Source organism: Phaseolus vulgaris, chromosome 11 (assembly GCF_000499845.2).
Source record: "Phaseolus vulgaris cultivar G19833 chromosome 11, P. vulgaris v2.0, whole genome shotgun sequence".
In the NCBI taxonomy this organism is placed as follows: Eukaryota; Viridiplantae; Streptophyta; class Magnoliopsida; order Fabales; family Fabaceae; genus Phaseolus; species Phaseolus vulgaris.
Window position 1 is genome coordinate 45,909,702 of NC_023749.2, and position 20,622 is coordinate 45,930,323.

A 20,622-nucleotide genomic window follows, 5' to 3' on the forward strand; every position below is an offset into this window, starting at 1 on the left:
GTTTTGCATGTGTCAGTACATGTGGAGGAACTTGTGGCTAGGTTACCAATTCTGGTAGGGTGGGTGTCTAGTTCTGCCATGGGTGTACTATATGGCCCATATTACACCGGTTAAGTCATCTAACTGGTGTAATATATGGCCCAATGACGCTGAACACTTGAATAACAAACAAAGAAGAAGCGGCGACCGCACAAGACGTTTACCTAATTTGCAACGCCCTACACCGAAAAAAAAGTATGATTTATTCTTCGCTTGTTCTACTGCTTGGTCTATGATTCTTGTTGCTTCTTTCTCCCTCCCTCCGACGAGGTCGCTGCTTCATTCTCCCTTTCGTTCGAAACTCTCCCGCTTCCGCACCCGAACTCAATCGCTAAACCCTTACACTCTTACAAAACTGTCATCAGTGTCACATCACTCCCATCATAATTACAAAAGACCCCACTAACACATCCTCACCCAATGCCATGTCTACAGCGTCAAGCCTATGTTAGTGCACAAAGGTTTATATATAGATGAAAGCTAAATGCAGTGCAATTATGAAGTGCATGCATGTTCAATAGCCCTTCTGATTAGTGTTCCCGAACAATGGAGCTATCGTTATCTTCTTCCTCAACAACAATACTATGCATGGTGACTATCATCATAGCTGTGGTTCCCATATGGGCAGTGAATATGCTGAACTCTTTGTGGCTTAGGCCTAAGAGGTTCGAGAAGCTTCTAAGAGCACAAGGTCTTCATGGTGACCCATACTCCCTTTCACCCCCCTCCTCCAACCAAGACCAGCCTCCACAAAACACGCCTCCTTCTCAATCTTTTGTTCTCTCCGATGATGTTGCTCCTTGCCTCTTCTTGCCGGTTTACAACACTGTCGCCAAATACGGTTCACTTTATGTTCCTTCCTCCTATATATATAACTAACTTCTAGCTACACATAACTTACACACAGGTCAAACAAATATTTGAGCAGTTGCTAATAATTGAATTATTTGCAGGCAAGAATTCGTTCTTTTGGGAAGGCATAACACCAAAGGTCATCATTACTGATCCAAATCACATCACAGAAGTCTTCAATAACATTCATGATTTCCAGAAACCAAAGATGAGTAGCATTGCCAAGTTCTTGGTCTGTGGTCTAGTAAGTTACGAGGGTCATAAGTGGGCTCAACATCGAAAGATTATCAACCCTGCATTCAACTTAGAAAAATTGAAAGTAAGCCTATTACTTTAATTTATGAATAATTAATATTTTTATAGTCTTACCCAATTATAAATCGATATGTACAAAAAGTTTGTATACTTTTATAAAGAATTTAAAAATTATACTAGCTATGATTTCTAATTGATTGAATTGATTTACGTTATTTAATTTGTGTTTAGTAATCAAATTAAACTTTTAATTCATACTTAATTTACAGAATATGCTACCAAAATTCTCCCAAAGTTGCCATGAGGTGATTAGCGCGTGGATGAGAATGTTGTCATCAGATGGAAAATGTGAGATTGACGTTTGGCCTTTTCTTCAGAATTTGACTCGTGATGTAATTTCTAGAACAGCTTTTGGAAGCAGTTATGCAGAAGGAGAAAAAATATTTTAACTTCTGAGAATTCAAGGGTACCTTGTTGCGACTGCAACGAGAAACAAATTCATATTGCAGTAAGACCACACTTATTCTTGGTATAATTAAGCATGTTTTAGTTTTATTGAAACTAAACTCACCATGATTTTCATAAGAACCTCATAGAATCACCCTAAAAGCTAGTCATTATAGATAGAGATTAAGCTCTCCATAACAGCAAATCACAGCTATAGTGATGACAAATAACCATGAATTACATACAGGTTTTGATTTAAGTATATTTGATATTTGTTTTCAAGAAATGTGGCATACCTAATGACTAATACAAGAACTAGAGTTACTGCTGTCAGAATTCAACATGTTAGGAAATTGACCTATCTTAGTTTAGATAAGAATAAATATAAGTCTCAAACTACTAATTTCCTTCATAATTAATATGTATGTTTCTAGGCATATACCAACACCTGCCAAAATGAAGATGACAGCAGTTGATAAGGAAATGAAAAATTCAATTCGGGTTTTCATAAAAAAACGAGAGAAAGCCTTGAAGAATGGTGAATCCAGCAATGAAGATTTATTAGGCATACTTTTGGACACATCCACCAAAAATCACATTTCCCTTGTTTGATGGCTCCAATCCGTTAGATTGGATTTTCCAGGCTGAAAATTATTTCACCTACTACAACATCCCTGAAAACAGGCGACTTTCTTTGTCGGTTTTCTATGTCACCGGCGCCGCCCTCAGTTGGTACAAATACCTACACAACAACGCTTTGCTTGGCAGGTGGCGAGACTTTTCCCGGGCTCTTGAACTTCGGTTCGGGCATTCAGATTATGAGAACCATCAGGCTGCACTTTTCAAACTCAAACAAACAACCACAGTGATGTCCTATCAGTCTGAGCGATATTACCCAGGTCACAAATGCAATCCGCCTCAATTTCTGCTGATTGCGGATAATGAACCATTCGATCACGATGAGGTCGACCCAAACTCTACCGAAAATTTTCCCACCCCTGCCACCCACCAACCCTAACCAGTTTTTCGCCCTTTCATCGGCGGCCTTCTTTGGCCTCTCTTCGGCCCAAGCCCTGCGTGTCACAGGTTTCATCAACAACAAACCTGTCCAGGTCTTAATTGACTCGGGTAGCACCCACAATATCATACAACCGCGCATCGTCTCCTTCCTCAACTTACCCAAACAAGACATTCCAGAGTTTGCCGTCATGGTGGGAAACGGTGAATCCCTCAAATGTCAAGCCGTTTGCCCTTCCATTTCCCTAGCTATACAAGATGCTAGCTTCAACGTTCCGGTATTTGTTTTACCTGTAGCCGGGGCAGACGTTATCCTAGGAATCGCCTGGCTTCAAACTCTTGGCCCAGTCTTAGCGGATTTTGCAATTCCCCAACTCACTTTCAATGTGGGCCCAAAAGCTATTACCCTACGGGGCGAACCTCTATCGACCTAGGTATCCCCCCGCATCCTTACACACCCTAATCTCGAAACACAGTGTTGCCTCCTTCCACGCTCTCTATTTTTCCGTCTCCGACCAGCAATCCCTCAATTCACCAGAGATTCCAACACACGATGATCCCACTTTCCAACAATTGCTCCACGCATATGCCCACATCTTCCCAAAGCCAACACACCTACCCCCAGTTCGATCACACAACCACCACATCCCCACTTTCCCATCTTCCAACCCATCACCACACGCTACTACCGCCGTTCGTGCAGCTCCGTTAACAGATCTCCTTAAGCGCCAAGTGTTTCAATGGTCACCTGAAAGTGAGGCAGCCTTCAGTGCTTTGAAATCAGCCATGGTTTCGTTGGTCTCTCTATCACTCCCAAATTTTTCAGAACCATTCGGCATCACCACTGACGCTTCCACTGTGGCCGTTGGGGCTGTCTTATCCCAAATGGAGCGCCCCATTGCCTTTTTCAGCAAGAAATTATGCCCCAAAATGCAACTGGCCTCCGCTTATGTTCGAGAGTTATATGTTTTAACTGAAGCAGTCAAAAAGTGGAGGCAGTACCTCCTCGGTCGCAAATTCCGCATCTACACCGACCAGCAAAGTCTCAAACATCTGCTGACACAAGTAGTCCAAACCCTAGAGCAATACAAATGGGCCACAAAACTTATCGGGTATGACTTTGAAATTCGCTACAAACCAGGCAAAGAAAACACAGTCGCGGATGCACTAAGCCGAATTCCCACTGTGGAGGTTCTGGTCGTTTCCTTCTTTGAACCAAAATGGACTGTCGAATTAAGGAAGCTTTATGCGACGGCTGAGGGGAAGAACTTAATCCAACGCTGCTTGTCCAACTCTTTTTCACTCAAGCAAGTTATTTATCCCTTTCCAGCCAGCTCTTCGATCCTTGCTACTTCGGGAATTTCATAATTCCCCAACCGGCGGTCATTCGGGCATCCGGGCCACGATCAATCGATTGGCATCCACTTTCGCTTGGCCAAACCTCAAATCAGAGGTTACCTCTTTCATACAACAATGCCACATTTGCCAACAAGTTAAGTACCCCACCCATAAGCCGTATGGCCTTTTACAGCCGTTGCCCATTCCCGCGAATGCTTGGCAAGATGTGTCGATGGATTTCATTACTCACTTGCCGTTGTCACAAGGCAAAACTGCCATTTGGGTGATAGTAGATCGATTCACCAAATTCGCTCACTTCATTCCTCTTCCGCCCAACTTTGGAGCTGTGCTGTTAGCCACCTTGTTCTTGCAAAACATCTACCGATTACACGGTATGCCGCGGAGTATTGTCACTGATCGGGATCCGCTTTTTCTCAACAACATTTGGAAGGAACTATTTAAACAAATTGGCACCAAACTTCAGTTTTCCACAGCCTATCATCCTCAAACCGACGGACAAATCGAAGTTGTTAACCGATGTTTACAATCTTATTTGCATTGTATGGATAGCCCATTCCAGACGTTATCCGTTACCGACCCGGAGACTCTCCCATGCCGTCAGTGGATGAAACAATCTCGGAATTACAGCGACTTCGGTCGATTGTCAAAGCTAACTTGAGGAAAGCACAACAACGCATGGTTAGTTTGACAAATGTGCATCGACAGGTCAAACAATTCCAAGTCAACGACATGGTCTTTCTCAAGTTGCAACACTATCGCCAGGCATCCGTACAGCATCGCCTCAGTCACAAACTCTCCAAACGGTTTTTTGGGCCATTTAAGATACTTGAGCGCATTGGAAATGTGGCGTATCGACTTCAGCTTCCCCAAAACGCAAAGATACACAATGTTTTCCATGTTTCATTACTTCGTGAAGCCAAGGGGAATCCCAATCCAGTCCCTTTACCATCGTTCTTTGCAGAAGATGTTCCTGAGCCTCAACCAAGCCAAGTACTGGATTCTCGTCACAAACTTGGGAAAATAGAAGTCCTTGTTGCTTGGAAAAATCAGGATATTACAGCAGCAACTTGGGAATCGTTTGAAGAACTCTGCCTCCGTTTTCCACATTTCCCTGTTGAGCTCGAGGACGAGCTGATTCTAAAGGGGGGGGGGCAGCTGATGCGATCCAAAAGGCCTGCAACAGGCGCCACCTCGACCTAAGAGGACTCTGAAGAATCCGTTAAAGCTGTTGGACTAATTCAACCATTCCAGCATCATTTGTTGGTTACTGCATTTTCTTTGTTTTTAACATCATGCGTATTAGTGGTTAGAACATGGCTATCATTTAGGAGTTTGTTTCCGTTGAGTGGCCATCATAGGATTAGTGGTTAGTTACGAATTCTGCATATTTAAATACTTGTAATTTTCATTAAGGGGAGATACATAGAAAACTTGCTTCAGTTCTTTTTCTTTTTTTGAATTTTCTTAATCTGGAGTTTAGCCTACTTACAGGCTGCTATCAAAATACAAGGAAATGGAATGACAATTGAAGAAGTAATTAGTGAATGCAAATTATTCTACTTAGCAGGGCAAGAGACCACTTCATCTCTGCTGGTTTGGACATTGATCATGTTGAGTAAATATCCTGACTGGCAAGCACGAGCAAGGGAGGCAGTTCTTCACGTTTTTGGAAAACAAAATCCAAACTTTGATGGGTTAAGTCTGCTTAAAACTGTATGTATCACATGCTTTTATTTGATTATCTTTATTATCTATTACAAATACATTTTAATACTAACATGTGTCAAAATGTTTCTTCCGTAGATGAATATGATTTTGTACGAGGTTCTGAGGTTATACCCTCCTGTCATTTACTTCAATCGCACTCTTCAGAAGGACATGGAACTTGGAAACCTGTCACTACCCGCAGGAGTAGATGTTACCATGCCAATACTTTTATTTCACAAGGATGGTGATATCTGGGGTAATGATGCAAAGGAATTCAAACCAGGAAGGTTATCTGAAGGAGTTGCTAAAGCAACAAAAGGCCAAATCTCATTTTACCCATTTGGATGCGGTCCTAGAATTTGCATTGGCCAAAACTTTGCCATGTTGGAAGCCAAAATAGTGTTGTCATTGCTTCTGCAGAATTTCTCGTTCGAGCTTTCTCCTGTCTATGCACATGCTCCTGTACTTAAGCTTAGCTTGAATCCCAAATTGGGAGCGCCTCTTATTTTGCAAAAACTATGATGATAAACCTTCTGTTTTGTCACTGATTTAGAATAGACGGTCTCTCCCTAGACCGTTTAGTGTGTCTTTGGTGGTGTAGAAAGTCTCCCACTAGATCGTCTAGTGTATTGCTATGTGTAGACGTTTCCCTTTCGGAGAATCTAAGTTATTTGTCCTTATAGACAGTCTAGTATTGAGATCGTCTAACCTTTTTCTTCTTAGTAGACCGTCTGATGTGTTCACACAACTCAGATTGTCTGGTTTGTAGGTTGGTTAGACCATCTTGATAATTAGTTTATTACGAGTCTGTTTTGTTGTTTCGTTTAACGTTTGATCATCTTTGATTTCATTGTATATATGTTCATCCCTTGCCTTCTTTTGATTGCGTAATAATAAACACATTTATGCTCATTTTTCATCTCTCAATGATTTCGCTTTCGTTTCTCTCTTTTTTGCTTCTTTACTTCTTGCCTTATGTCGTAGAGCCTTAAATGAGATTGTGCAATTGCATCTTGGAAGAATGAGTTGAGTTTCGTGTTAATATATGATAATTGATCATATTTTGACCTAAAAGGTCACGGTTTTAGATCTACAAAATAGTCTCACTGCATAAAGAGTAAGATTATGCATATGTCACTTTGTTTAGAGTGACACTTTAGAGCATTCATAGCGTTGGGAGTAAACCATATATTGTAAATCCTTCACTTGTGAAGCTTGCCTAGTGAGCTTTCACTGTTTGTTATCTTATCGAGAGTGGTTTTTTTACTTGTTGAGATGTCTTAATCTCAAGGGGAGATTAGGATTACCTATAGAGGTGTAAAATACTTGTGTACTTGGGAAGGTGTAGAATAATTGTATTGATAAAGGCTCTTAAGCGGGTTGCTTAAGGGGATTGAACGTAGTCCAAGTTGGGGGTGAACCAGTATAAAGTATGTGCGTACTTTTCTTTCTCTCCTTTCTCTATATTTTAGATATTGTTTTGGCTTGATATTTATGCAGGTACAAAAAAGAGTTCGTGTTTTATTCAATCACCCTTCTAGAGCCAATTGTACCTTTAAAACTCACTTGGATGTACCTTAAGGTATTTAAAATAAATTTGTTCATTCACTTTAATGCATGTCATTAATCTAATAAATTTTTATTTTGACTTGTAGTGCAAAAGAATTCTGTAAGTTATGAGTGCGATTACTATGTGATGTAGTGGATGTCAACCATTGTACATGATGGAATTGATAGAGGTTGGGATGTAAAATATTAATGCACTACTAAATTGAAATTTAGTATTTATTACTTATGGACTAATCAAAACAATTTTCAAATATTACAATTTTTCAATGATCCACAATCACTGGACTCATAAGCGTTGGAGTAACCATATATACCACCTTAGGGTAGATGATTGATTAGAATGACATTAAGTTGACTATTAAACTTTTTAATATTCCCTTTTTGTTTAAATTATGGTGTTTTATTGAGTTTTTTATGTTTAAATTTAACTTAAATCAAATACATAATTGTAATAACTAAAACTTTAAAACACAAACAAAATTGATTTTCTGAGGCGTGAGTGATCACAGTCCGTAAGGACTTATCCGCGGTGTATTGTGAAAGTCCCCTAGGATACAACAAGGACTTCTCAGAAATTCTGAGTATCAGAACTAGAAAGCTACTGTTTAAAAGATTACTGTTTTACAACAATCCCCCACATACTGCAAAAGATAAAACATAGAGACAAAGAAAGAAAGAAAGGACAAAATCTTGAGTTCATATAAGATGTAATGCATAGAACTTGTATAACAAGTTATATGAACCAGTTTTAGATTGATGAACTTAACACACAGGGTAGTTGGTATAGCAAGCTATATGAACCAAGACGCTTAGTATGTATTAGAAGTTTATCAATCGCTATACACCCTCATATTACTTGTTGTTATCGTTGTGAGTGTTATAGAGATCTCGCCAAGATCTCATGCAAGCGGCCCCACTTCTTACTCATATAGGTAATTTCATCAAGTGTATTATGCAAATCATACACCAGTCATAAGGGATATGAAAATCATTAAAACTATGTAAATCGTTAAAACTCTTTGACCTCATAATTTTAACCACAAAGTTTATTCTCTCGATAATGCAGTATCTAGCACTTTCACACACCATAGGAATGGAAAAAATTGATTTTAAATCAATTTTAGTGCTAACAGAACTAACAAGTGACTTGTTTTTACCCATATGAACCTTATTCATGAGATCTCCAATCATAAAGGTTGGGTTTCCATCGCTTGTTTGTTTGCAAGTGGCTTAGGTCGCATTCCCCTCGACGTTTCTAAAATTAGTTTTCTTCCTAGGGCTTTTGTCAGAGGATTTGTATCGAGAAGTCATCGGGCGTCGTTGACCACTAGTAATGATAGGGCCACGCAAGTTGGGTCCCACGAGTGGCGTGGGCCAATGTCTCGCAAGGCACGTAAGTCAAGATGCCGAAGAGTGGTCAAATATCGATCACCAGGACGTGCTGATGTGTCCTTGGCAGCATAGTGAGGGCGATGAGAGATCGGACATCGGTGACTCAAACAGCAAAACTGGACCACGAGAGGTGGATCCCAGACCACACACCATTTATCAGTTAGGGAAAAGCCTAAATCAGGCGTAACACAAGTAACGAGCCACCGGAAGAGATACGACCTGAGAGTGTCACGTTCCAGAGGTGAGTTGCATGCATAGCATGTGAACAACTAGGGTATTCCCAGGACGGATGGCCCCAGAGACTAGGTGCACAAGTTGGTACACAGGTTGTCATCCCGTCAGAGGTTGCACTCCAGCAAGGGAGCCTTACGCGCTAGATTGCCCTGAGAGGGGGTGATAACGGCGCTAAGGCACACCCTCATTAAACCTAATTATGGTTAGAAAAATCAGTGGAAACCCTAGAGTATATAAAGGGTAGTATCAAACCTAATAAGGTACGCACAATTTTACGCAAGTTTTACGCTAACACACACAAATACACAAAGAGCTTTTTACGGCTTACCTTTAGTGTTTCCTAGCCTTATACTGACTTGAGTGTCAGAGTGCAAACGACCTCTAGGGTGCCCTTTGTCCTTGTGATTTCAGGTGTTTGATCGATGAAAGGCACAAACGAATGCAGGGATATTTGGGTGTGTGATCATCGTAGGCGCGCGAAGACAATCAAGTCAACCAAGATGAACATTCGGCGCCCACCGTGGGGCACGATCTAAAATGCTGCCCCATCCGCAAGAACAAGAAAGATGAGAAATACGAGGCAAGGATCTATTGCACCGAATGGAGGCGAAAGCCTCACCCTGCAACAGATCATGGAAATGATGCAGGCTCTCCAAGAAACGGTGGTTGCATCAAGAGCAGATCAAGAATGCATCCAGATTGATCTGAATGTGTCGTTGGCAAGAAATGAAGAATTGCAAAGAACCAACGAGGAATTGCGCAGGGATTTGCGGAATCAGGCAGGGGAACGTAAGGTGGAAGATCAAGAACCCACGACGCCACCCAGGGATTTCCCAATGCTGTTCTCGCAAGCGATTATGGACGTTGTGATACCAGCCACGTTCGTGGGACCCAAAGCCACCTTCATGGGGATGGAGGGCCAGAGGCTCACCTCACGACCTTCCATACGCAGATGATGCTGGTTGGGGGATCTGACGCGGTGCGATGCAAGCTGTTCATGAGCACGCTGGTGGGAACAACAATGGATTGGTTCATCAGCCTCCCTGATGGCCACATGACATCGTTCGCACAACTCTCTAAGCTGTTCAGAGAACAGTACATCGCGAATCGGCGGAGTCACAGGGAGCCCCAAACACAACAACATCAGGAGAGGATCAGGGGCACGAGATACCCGTGCATGGTGAGGTCCACACTATCGGGGGGTTTTCAGGAGGAGGGTGCACCGCTTCTCAGCGAAAGAAGTATGCCTGAGCAGTGATGCCGGTAGAGGCGCAAGAGGCAGATGAGGCCCTTGACGTCGACCTTGTCTTCACCAAGGCCGACCTCCGAGATGTCGTCCCCCACGATAATGACATGGTGGTGATCTCAGTAGTAACCGCTGGGAGAAGGGTACACCGTGTACTGGTGGATCAAGGAAGCTCGGCAGACATAATGTTCTGGACGACCTTCAACAAGCTGCAGTTGTCCCCTGATTAGTTGAGGCCTTATACTGGCTACTTGTACGGGTTTGCGGGAGACCAGGTGGAGGTGCGTGGGCACTTGGAGCTGAGGATCACCTTCACATATGGTGTCGCGTCCCGTACGAAGAACATCAGGTACCTCGTCGTCAATGCCCTCTCAGCTTATAACATACTGTTGGGTAGGCCTACGCTAAACAGGCTGAGGGTGGTGGCGTCGACGAGGCACATGAAGATGAAGCTGCCTAACTTGGGAGGAAAGGTGATTACCATCAAGTCAGATTAGAAGGAGGCTAAGAGATGTTATGAGAACAGCCTCAAGACGAAGAGAGGGGTGTTCATGGTTACCACCAGGGCACCAAGTGAAGAAAGGGTCACCCCAGTAGAGATCGCCCGAGAAAGGCGACCTAAACCAGCAGGGGAAGTCCTGGAGAGGGAGATCAAAGGTAGGACGTTCAAGCTTGGAAAATCACTAGGCCAAGTAGCACAGAACCAGATCGCCTAGGTCATAGCACGACATCTGAATGCCTTCTCATGGTCCGCCTCGGACATGCCAGGCATAGACCCAGACTGCTTGTGCCACCGTCTTACCATGAACCCCAAGGTCAGGCCTGTCCGTCAAAGAAGAAGGAAGTTCAATGAAGAGAGGCGACAAGTCATTAAAGAAGAGAAGAAAAAGTTGTTGAGCGTTGGCCACATAAGGGAAATCCAGTACCTTGAGTGGTTGGCCAATGTGGTCTTGGTGAAGAAGGCCAACGGGAAGTGGAGAATGTGTGTTGACTTCACTGACCTCAACAAAGCATGCCCGAAGGACTCCTATCTTCTACCAAGCATCAATACCTTGGTAGCCAATGCCTCGGGCTTTAAGATGCTCAGCTTCCTGGATGCTTTTTCTGGGTACAACCAAATCAAGATGTACCTAGGGACGAGTGCAAGACAACGTTCATGACAGAGCTGTCTTGTTACTGTTACACCGTGATGCCCTTTGGGCTCAAGAGCGCAAGCGCCACTTACCAGAGGCTGATGGAGAGAGTGCTCGCGCCCATGATAGGACGAAATGTGCAAGCCTACGTGGACGACATGGTGGTGACCTCGTAGGTGAAAGATCAACATGTGGCTGACTTGGAAGAGTTATTTACGACAATAGATAAGTACAGACTGAAGCTGAACCATGAGAAGTGCGTGTTCGGGGTGGAGGCTAGTAAGTTCTTGGGTTTCTTACTCACGGAGCGTGGGATAAAGGCGAATCCCGAGAAGTGTGCTGCAATCCTTACGATGAGAAGCCCAGTCTCGCTGAAGGAGGTGCAGCAGTTAACAGGGCGGATGGTTGCTCTGTCCAGATTTGTATCAGCTGAAGGAGATAATGGTTACCCTTACTTCCAGTGTCTTAGGAGGAACAACAGGTTCATTTGTACCAAGGAGTGCGAAAAGGTGTTCCTCAAGCTGAAGGAGTACTTGGCCAGTCCTCCAATGTTGTGCAAACCACAGCTAGGTACTCTGCTTCGCCTACTTCGTTATGATGGAGAGGGCAATCAGTTCGGTCCTCGTTCAGGAGCAGGACCAAGTTCAGAAGGCGGCTCTGGCAGTGGTGTTCTCAGCTAGGAGACTTCGCCATTATTTTCAAAGCTTTAAAGTAGTGGTGATGACAGACCTGCCTATTCGCAAGGTCCTGCAGATACCGGATGTGACGAGAAGGATGGGGCGATGGGCAGTGGAACTCTCAAAGTTGGATGTCCAGTACGAGCCCCGAGGTCCTATCAAAGGTCAAGTTTACACAGATTTCATGGTAGAGCTCTCCTCGGCAGATGCACATCAAGAGGAAGCCAACTTCCGGTGGGTGCTCTCTGTATACGGGTTCTCTAACCAACAAGGCAGCGGGGCAGATGTCATCTTGGAGGGACTGAAAGGGCTGTTAATCGAGCAAGCCTTATGGTTCGCCTTCAAGGCCAGTAACAATCAGACGGAGTACGAAGCCCTCATCGTTGGCATGCTGCTAGCTAAGGAGATGGGCGCGCAAAGTCTGTTGGCGAAGAGTGACTCCCTTTTAGTCATAGGTCAGGTGACTGGAGAATACCAGGCCAAGAACCCTTAGATGGTCGCATACCTAGGGTATTTCCAGGTCCTGAAGGGGTCATTCACGATGTTCGAGCTGGTGCATGTCCCAAGCGAGCAGAATGCCCGAGCTGACTTGCTAGCTAAGCTCGCCAGTTCAGGCAAGGGGGGCAGGCAGAGGACGATCTTACAGGAAACCCTAAAGACACCTCGATCATTCACCGCAGATAACTGGGTGGGGGTGCATCAGGTTAGCACAACAGGAAGAGGGGCGAGGAGTCAACGGTCATTGACTCAGGAAACACTGTAGACTCTTAAGGTAAGCCTATATCTAGTCCTGGGGGTGGAATCTATGCAGGTTTGCCTGGTCGAAGGAGGATATACCTAGATGACGCCCTACAAGCGCTACCTGGCTAATGGGATACTCCCGCTGGAACCCACATAATCCAAGAAAATCAAGAAAAGTTATGCCAAGTACACTCTTATTGACGGAGAGCTGTTTAGATATGGGTTCACCCATCCGATCTTGGTATGTGTAAGCGGAGACCAATGCGTATGGATAATGGCAGAGCTCCACAAAGGGATATGTTGGAGTCACATCGGTGGACGATCTCTAGCATCAAAGGCCATTCGTGTGGGGTACTATTGGTCAACCGTAAGGGAAGACTGCACGAGGTACGCACAACAGTGTAAGAAGTGTCAACAGCATGCTGACTGGCACAAGGTACTGCCAGAGGAGATTAGATCGATTTACAACCCTTGGCCTTTTCATACATGGGGAATCGACATCCTGGGACCTTTTCCTTTGGCGATAAGGCAGATGAAGTACCTCGTGGTCGCCATAGAGTACTTCACGAAGTGGATCGAGGTTGAGCCAGTAGCACAGATCACGGCTCACAAGATCATGCACTTCGTATGGAAGAGTATAGTGTGTTGCTTCGGGGTGCCGAAGCGCTTGGTGTCTGACAATGGCACACAGTTCGTAAGTCAACTGTTGGGTAAGCTATGCTCAGAAGTCGAAATAAAGCAAGTGTTCACATCAATCGAGCACCCCCAGACGAATGGGTAGATCGAGTCTGCCAACAGAGTCTTGCTCAGAGGTCTGAAGAGGAGGCTTGAGAAAGCCAAAGGAACCTGGCCAGAGGAGATTCCTAGAATAGTGTGGGCTTACCACACCACTCCCCAGTCCACCACTAGAGAGACACCTTTCAGTTTGGTGTATGGGTCAGACGCGATGATCCCAGGAGAGATCTAGGAAAGCTCGCCACGCTTCCAGAACTTCGTAGCTGAAGAGTCCAACGAAGAGAGAAAGGTGAACTTGGACCTACTGGACGAAGTTAGGGAGGAAGCGAGAATTAAAGCTGAGGCATTAAAGAGAAGGGTGGAGTAAAAGCACAGCTCGAAGCTGAAGCCTCGCCAGTTCCAGGTCGTCGACCTGGTGATGCGGAAGGCCCACCTGTATCAGCTAGAGAACAAGTTGTCCCCCAAGTGGACTGGTCCTTTCAGAGTGACAGAGGCCCTTGGGAATGGAGCATACATGCTTGAGACGCTGGAGGGAGGCGCGATTCCTCGCATATGGAATGTGACCAACCTCAAGTTTTATTTCAGTTGAACAATAACATTGTACATTGTTCTTAGGGGATGCTCTTTTTCCCTTATAAGGGTTTTTTAATGAGGTCACCCAATAAATTTCGATTGAAGTATATTCTCGATTTTTTGTACAATGCAGTTACGAATTGTTCCCTTGCGTTAGAGGTCTCGAGAGCGGGAAAGGTAGGTTCGTCGAGAACACCTCCCCCCTCGAGTGAGAACGCCAAGGTTGAACGAAATAGTTCACCAGTTAAATCCTCCTCGCCTTTGAGCGAGTCAGTTACGAATTGTTCCCTTGTGTTAGAGGTCTCGAGAGCGGGAAAGGTAGGTTCGTAGAGAACACCTCCCCCCTTGAGTGAGAACGCCAAGGTTGAACGAAATAGTTCACTAGTGAAATCCTTCTTTGCCTTTGAGTGAAGATGAGGTCAGTTATGAACTGTTCCCTTGCGTTAGAGGTCTCGAGAGAGGGAAATGAAGGTTCGTAGAGAGCACCTCCTCCCTCGAGTGAGAGCACCAAGGTTGAACGAAATAGTTCACCAGTGAAAAACCTCCTTTGCCTTTGAGTGAAGATGAGGTCAGATACGAACATGTTCCCTTGCGTTAAAGGTCTCGAGAATGGGAAAGGTAGGTTCGTAGTACCTCCCCCCTCGAGTGATAACGCTAAGGCAGAACGAAGAGGTTCGCCAGTTAAATCCTCCCCTGACTTTAAGCAAGGACGAGGTTAGTTCAAGTTAGTATGCAAACCCCCGCTACCTAATGAAGAGTATACAGTAGAATGGGGCAGGGAAGCGTACTACCTAAGGTTCAAGTGTTAGTCGATGGCGTTGTGAGAAGCATCAATTCGAGGTACAACAATTAACAGTCAAAGATGAAGAACGCAAGGTAAAGCAAGTCATGCACAACGTTCAAATAAAACAAGATCGAGAAAGATAAAGCAGTTAAAGTTTTAAAGCAGGTAAATAGCTCAGATAGTTGAAAGAGAACAAGACACTTGTAAATGTAAAAGAGGATTGTTTATTTGGAGACCAAATACAAGCTAGGATGGTGAAGCCCTTGGCACGATCTACCCATCCACGACGTGGTTCGACGTCGCGAAGGGCGAGGCGTCCATCTCGGGATGCGCGCAAACAACCTGAGCAAGGGCGTCCTCGAACCCTGCGGCGTACGCGTCGGCAGCGTCTTCAATAAGCTCAGCCTTGACTTTCTTGAATTTCTCGGCCTGTTGAGTGAGCTCAGCCTCCACGCGACCAAGCTGCACCTCCTTATTTGTGGTCCTCTCTTCAAGTTTAGTCATATTGGCCTTAGTTGCCTCGGCTTCATTCTCCAGCTCCACCACCTTGGTACGCAAAGGCAGGACCCTCGACTCCAGATCGGTATACTCTTGACCTTTGTCGAAGAGTCGCTTCTTGGTCTCCTTCTCAAACTGGCAGAGACTGCTTAACTCTTGATCCAACGCAGTTTCCCGATTGGTGAAGATCAGGACCAGCTAGGCCAGTTCCTCTTTATTCTTCTCCTCCACCAATACCAAGTCTTTCTTGGCCTTTGCCAGCTCTTCCTTGGCTTTAGCCTCCACTAGGGCCATTTTCTCCTTGACCCTCACCTCAGTCCTGCTTATGAGGGCGTTGGATTGAGCAAGAAGTTCGCCGAAGCCGAGACCCAACTTTTCCCTTGCAGCGTCTTCATCCAGGTCTTCTGATGCCTCTCTTTGGAAGCCCTTGAGGGCGTGCTGAAGGACAGCGGGCAGCTCAGGTGCAGAAGGAGTTTGCTCAGGAGCAGGGGCGTTTTCGTCGCCACCTTCAAGCGCGAGGAGGTCGTGGGGAGACGAGGCGCTTGGTGGGTGCTCTCTGAACGAGGAGGTGCGACCATGGGAAGAAGAGCGGGAAGGCGTCGCCACGAGTTTCCTTCTCCTCTTGAAGACCACCCCTTCCGCGGAGTCCTTGTCAGCCTCGATCTCGACCACCCTTTTGCCTTTCTCAATAGGAGTTGGAGCGGGTGACGTTTGTGTTGGGTCTATTAGTGTCTAAGTTCAAGAGGGGAGGGGTGAATTGAGCTTATAAAATTTTCGCAAGAACACACAATTTTCAGTATACCAGAGGCAAAAAGAACATATTGTTTTTACATGAAACAGATTGATTCTTCAGAGCATTCTAGCACAATTTGAATTTGTTCAATATGAAATTGTGATCAACAGAGGATTATAGCAGAGTCAGATCAGCTGAATATTATGAGGATGAAGGATACAACTATGCTTAGAAATCAAACAACTTTACTCAACACAAGGTTTCAATGAGAATGATTCTTCCTCAGATTTTAATGATTAGACTGTTTGTTCACAGATCACTTAAGCCATCATATGCAACTGCCTTGTTTGTGATTAGAAAGCTTTAACAAATCAGGAAGAACAGTTCTTACTTAAATCCAGAATTAACAGATTCAATTTCAAGAGAACAGATTTAGTACTTGACAGAATTAAGCAAAATCAGAAATGAGTGCAGGGATGAGAAGACAAGGCACACAAGTTTTTATACTGGTTCACTCATACAGAGCTACATCCAGTCTCACCTTACCCCAAGGTGGAATCCACTAAAAACAGTACCAATTACTTACAAACACAACAGTTCTTGAACACTACAAGAACAACACACACAATGCTGAAAAAAAAAACCCTATTTCAGCACACGTTGCACTCCAAGAAACCCTATCAAGGAGTGACTAACACTTACAACTTTACAAAACAGAATAAAGGAAAGATTACACCTGAAAAGAAGATGCAAGAACTCAAAACCCGTAGTTCACTTTGCTGCAGAACTGCACCAACACCTTCACCAAGATCAAAGGTTTCCTAGAACAAGCACACTTGAAAATCTTTTTGGAAAACCTTTCAAAAGATCTTTCAATCCTTCTTCTCACATGGAAAATGTTTGATCTCTGTTAAAAACGTAATTGCTTAGCACACTTTCATGTGAGAGACACTTTTCTTTATATAGAAAAACAGTTTCTAACTTGTTTTCAAAAAACAGTTGAAAAACAGTTATGAAAACAACAGATTCATTTTTGAACCTAACAGATTTATTTTTGTGAAAACCGCCAACTCGGCTAACTGAAATAACTGTCTGAGTTGTACCTTTGGTGCCCTAACTAACTTGTGAAAAACCTTTTAACTGACCAGAAGGGCAAACCGATTCTTTCACAATGAAACAGATTAAATGAGAGCAAATAGGCCAGCTCAGCTTTAACTGAAATAACGACCTAAGCTTTGCCTGTGGTGCCCTAACAGAATTTTAGAAAAGCCTTTTAACAGAGAAGAAATAAACAGATTCTTTCTCTATAAAACAGATTTATTTGTGTACTGATTTAAAACTTTTAAAATCATTTTCAAAAGCTTTTCAAAAACCATTTAACCACATCATGTGCTTGATCTAGACTTGGTTAGGCATCTAGGATAGGTTATACAGCAAAAGGCAATCATACACAATTACAAGCCTAATTACAAACGAATCTAAAAACCTATTACAATCTTCAAAGCACTCAAGCCATTTTCTTCATCAAACACATATCAAGCCTTGGTAGGGAAGAAGCTTCCTCCAGCTTCAACAATCTCCCCCTGTTTGATGGAGACAAATTTCCTTTGCTTTGCACAGCTTTGAAGAAAGATCATGACCAAACCTGTACAAAACTATATACCAGAAAAAAAAATACACAGGTGTCGAGGCATAACAAACAGATTTAGAATTGATGTACCTGCAGATTTAACATCTGAATCATATCAGCAACCTCTGTGAATATCAACTGTAGAACCTGTATTAGACTATTCTTCTCCCCCTTTGGATTCATCAAACAGAATGGGAGCACAAGATACCAAAGAAATCATAGCCATACATAACAGTTCAAATAAAACTAACATAGAGGTCCATTACAAATCAACTAAAAACCAGTACAAAATAAAAACAATACAGATTAATCCCAAATTGGTCAGCAACATATAAAAGATAAAGACTTAGAAATAGGAACACTTGTTGTTGTAATAGAGCTCAGTTAGCTGCACTTGAACTCCTTCAAGTTGGTCATCCAAGTGTTGAAATCTGGCGTAAGTCATCTCATAGTGTGCCTTCTGCTCATCTGTGAGTGTGTCCAGCCTGCTTAGCACCTGTCTTTCAAACATAGACAGAGGTTCACCTCTGTACTCAGGTGCCTCATATGCAACTATTGCATTCTGACTCGTAGTAGCAACATCTTCATGTTCAGCAGAATGTACTGGTGATTCATCCATGTGTTGCACACCATCAGCATTTGCTTCTTCTTCATTTCCTTGAGGAGCAGCTTCTTGCTCAGCCCTCTGTCCAGCATTTCTTCTGAAAACCCAGCCATCTTCATCCTTATAGAATCCCATTTTCATGAGTGTGGAGTTATCTATTTCACTTGCAGCTTTAATAGAGTCATTCCTTTCATTGGTAGTGTCCACTTTAAAATGATCAATTAGTTTTGACACAAATATTGCATAGGGAAGACGATAATCAGGTAGCCTTGCAGATTTCATCATATGTTCAACCATAGTACTTACCCAATTTACCTTAAGCTGGTTCATGATGCAGTACAACAGTATCAAATCTTCCTCATGAAGTACAGCATGATTACTTCCTCTAGGGGTAAGCTGCCAAGCAATTATATGAGCTAAGAGTCTAGGAATTAGAGTTAGGCTACATGCGTGATACCTAGCTACTGGTTCAGTAGGATTCCTCACACAGCTTCTATAAAATTGCAATTTGTTGAACCCTTGAATTCCAGCAGTGTTCCCTTTGCTCACTTTCAGTCCTGAATATTTGATTCCACCCACACTGCTCCAGATTTCCCTAGTGATCTTCAGCTTCACTCCTTTCACATGGGAAACCAGATTTTTACCATCTTGTTCAAGGTTGCAGTAAAACACCTTCACAAGATCTGGATAAACATTTCCATTCATTTCCAGAAATCCTTTCAGCTTTTGATGCTTGAGCAAGTCTTTGGCTTCTATCAGATTCTCCTCTCTCAGCCAAGAGAACTCAAGCAGCTTGGGTACATTGATTTGCTTTCTGCCAGTCTCATGTATGAACCTTGTCATTGCCTCTGAATCTCCAGCAAACCAGTTTTCCAGGATGCCTTGGCTGCTTTGAGATTGCTCCTTGGATTTTTTCTTTCTATGTGAAGAGGATGCCATGCTTAATCTGTTTTTCCCTGCACCAGTATATTAACATACAATTCTAGGGAAAAAAAACATTACAGATTATTACTCAAAACAGAAGCAAAACCTGTGGTGAAGCAATATGCACCTGGACAGCTTATAGTACAAGTGAGAAGGTGTGAGAGACAAGCTAAATTGTGCTAGGTTTATATAGGATTATTAAACCAAAATTGAAAGACACAAATTTTAACTCAGGGCAATGTGATTAGATTTTGGAAATAATGAATTTTGAAGAGAGATCAAATCCCACAGATATGCTACAGATTTTATTCCAATGGTGCAGCAGGTTCAGGTGTGGATTCATGTAAGAATATCTTGGAACCTGATTTTGGCACATCAAATCTGTTGCATCTACACAAAATCCAATTAGTTAGGATACTCACACATTAATTTGCATAGACCTGCTAGTCAATAACCGTAAAAGCAGTCAACAATAAAGTGAGAGAGAGAAAAATAAATCTTTCTCTTTCCTAGTCACAGCTGTGATTTCTGAAATAGGGAACACAACATGTTAAAATATAAAACAACAGATTGAAATTTTCACTGCAGAGGACAATTTAAGCTAATAATACCCAATTCATTTAGAAGAAAGTAAAACCTATCTTTAGCAAGTGGTTTAGTGAATAGATCAGCTAGTTGAAATTCAGTACCAATGAATTGTATATCACATGTTCCATTAGCTATATGTTCTCTTAAAAAGTGGTGTCTAATTTCAATATGTATAGTTCTAGAGTGCATGACAGGATTCTTAGACAGATTTATGGCACTAGTATTATCACAGTTTATAGGAATCTTGTTTAACAAAATTCCAAAATCACTTAGCTGTTGCCTTAGCCATAAGGTTTGAGCACAATAGCTTCCAGCAGCTATGTATTCTGCCTCTGCTGTAGAGAGAGCAACACAAGCTTGCTTCTTGCAATGCCAAGATATTAGACTTGATCCCAGCATATGACAAGTCCCACTTGTGCTCTTTCTATCAACCTTGCAACCTGCAAAGTCAGAATCTGAAAAACCAGTCAAATTTAAAGATACCTTGTTAGGATACCACAATCCAACATCCTTAGATCCTTGCAAATATTTCAGAATTCTCTTTGCTGCATTGTAGTGTGATTCCTTTGGATCAGATTGATATCTAGCACATAAACATACAACAAACATAATGTCAGGCCTGCTGGCAGTTAGGTATAATAAGGAACCAATTAAACCCCTATACTTCGTTTGATCCACTGATTTTCCTGCAGCATCTTGATCCAACTGACAACTTGTTGAAATAGGAGTGTTGATTGCTTTGCATTGATTCATATCAAACTTCTTGAGCAGTTCCTTGCAGTATTTTTCTTGGCTTATGAAAATTCCATCCTTGAGTTGCTTAACTTGTAGTCCAAGGAAGAAATTCATTTCTCCTAACATTGACATCTCAAACTCACTTTTCAT

The 20,622-nt window shown here is 43.0% G+C and overlaps 1 pseudogene; it reads left to right on the top strand.

Annotated features, from left to right (window-relative positions):
* The first annotated feature begins 547 nt into the window (after positions 1–547).
* LOC137810053 (11-oxo-beta-amyrin 30-oxidase-like) lies at positions 548–6,588 on the top strand (annotated as a pseudogene).
* The last annotated feature ends 14,034 nt before the right edge of the window (positions 6,589–20,622 follow it).